This window comes from Anopheles coluzzii, assembly GCF_943734685.1.
Source record: "Anopheles coluzzii chromosome X unlocalized genomic scaffold, AcolN3 X_unloc_5, whole genome shotgun sequence".
NCBI lineage: Eukaryota > Metazoa > Arthropoda > Insecta > Diptera > Culicidae > Anopheles > Anopheles coluzzii.
Window position 1 is genome coordinate 137,501 of NW_026054480.1, and position 2,500 is coordinate 140,000.

Below are 2,500 nucleotides of genomic sequence, written 5' to 3' on the forward strand. Positions count from 1 at the left end.
TCTGGCCCGTTCGGTGCACATTTTTGAAAAAAGCTAGGGAGCTGCCCCTAGGTTCGGGGTGTCACAAAATGTTGAAAAGTGGTCGAAAAACCACTATCCAGAATCGGATGTAGAATCGTTAGACGAACTTAAAATTGTTCTACGACACCCATCTGCGACGTTTAGTATTCGAGATATAGCACTTTGTAGGTCTGACCGAGCAATTTTTGTTCCGCGCACTTTGTGCACCGTACACTTTGATGTTTGTATGAAAAAGTACCCTACCTAGGGACGCGTAGAGCAAATTTGTACCCCCGGGCATGTTGTCGATTGACATTCTGGTTGCACTTTTCATCATCTAGGGTGCGTTCCTGACACGTTTTGAGGGGTTTTAGCAAAAAAAAATTTTTCGACTACTCGAGCTCTCTGGCCCGTTCGGTGCACATTTTTGAAAAAAGCTAGGGAGCTGCCTCTAGGTTCGGGGTGTCACAAAATGTTGAAAAGTGGTCGAAAAACCACTATCCAGAATCGGATGTAGAATCGTTAGACGAACTTAAAATTGTTCTACGACACCCATCTGCGACGTTTAGTATTCGAGTTATGGCCCGTCCTAGGTCTGACCGAGCAATTTTTGTTCCGCGCACTTTGTGCACCGTACACTTTGATGTTTGTATGAAAAAGTACCCTACCTAGGGACGCGTAGAGCAAATTTGTACCCCCGGGCATGTTGTCGATTGACATTCTGGTTGCACTTTTCATCATCTAGGGTGCGTTCCTGACACGTTTTGAGGGGTTTTAGCAAAAAAAAATTTTTCGACTACTCGAGCTCTCTGGCCCGTTCGGTGCACATTTTTGAAAAAAGCTAGGGAGCTGCCCCTAGGTTCGGGGTGTCACAAAATGTTGAAAAGTGGTCGAAAAACCACTATCCAGAATCGGATGTAGAATCGTTAGACGAACTTAAAATTGTTCTACGACACCCATCTGCGACGTTTAGTATTCGAGATATAGCACTTTGTAGGTCTGACCGAGCAATTTTTGTTCCGCGCACTTTGTGCACCGTACACTTTGATGTTTGTATGAAAAAGTACCCTACCTAGGGACGCGTAGAGCAAATTTGTACCCCCGGGCATGTTGTCGATTGACGTTCTGGTTGCACTTTTCATCATCTAGGGTGCGTTCCTGACACGTTTTGAGGGGTTTTAGCAAAAAAAATTTTTTCGACTACTCGAGCTCTCTGGCCCGTTCGGTGCACATTTTTGAAAAAAGCTAGGGAGCTGCCCCTAGGTTCGGGGTGTCACAAAATGTTGAAAAGTGGTCGAAAAACCACTATCCAGAATCGGATGTACAATCGTTAGACGAACTTAAAATTGTTCTACGACACCCATCTGCGACGTTTAGTATTCGAGATATAGCACTTTGTAGGTCTGACCGAGCAATTTTGTACTAAAATGTCTGGTGAACATGTAATTCATTAAATAACATTGACTTGCATCGTGCCCTACTTCATCGGCACAGCTGTTATTGACTATCTTTAGTGGAAATGGATTGAGTTTGACCATTTTAAGCCCATTTCCTATGCCGTGCACCAACATTGTGTACCGATCAGGGAAAGTACGCTACGTACGCGTTCATGGATGTCGATGTTGGTACAAGTTGCCTTTCGGGATAGCCGTGCACCAAAACTGTGTACCGATCAGGGAAAGTACAAGACGGAGGGTGCAGCTCGAGCGTACGCGTTCATAGATGTCCATGTTGATACAATCTACGTGTACGTACCTAGTTTTTGTAGGAAAAGTTGCAATTAAGTGCTTGTATGCTTAAAATGCTCATCTCAACCGGTCACCTTTTGGCTTGCCCTTTTATAACAGAAACCTAGAAAGATACTCGAGATTTTTGTGTTTTTCCATTCGCCCGGGACGACGAAATGAGCTATGTGCACATCGTGCAGAAAATTGTCTTCGCCACGCATGTTTTTGTCCATCCACTCATATAATCACCCGCATTTGTGTTCAACACGGACGGCGCAGCCCGAGCGAACGCGTTAATGTTTATGTTTGTACACACTGCTTGTACGATTCTAGGATTTGGTAATTGCGTCACAGTGCCCGACCGTCGCGGACACCGTTCTTGGACAGAAGTCCTAGTACGTAGAGTACTTTCCCTAGGTATGTGCTCGTTCGTGACTATCGTTGCGTGCTTACGGACACGCTTGGGTATGTTTACCATACAAGGTTTACTAGGGAAACCTGGGAAGGACGCTTGCCCTCCCGTCGCGGACACCATTCTTGGAAAGAAGTCCTAGTACGTAGCGTTCCTTATTTTACTTGATCAGTTTGTAATGCATTCGCTTTGTTCCATCGACTTCTGCTACTGCTCACTAAGGGGTGTTCGTTTGCGATGTGTACGATAAGCAACTGTCTATCGTAACCAGCAGTTAATCAACACTTTTTACCCAAGTCATAGCAACATAGAGTACTTTTCCTAATCGGTACACAATTTTGGTGCACCTCTAACCTCGCCG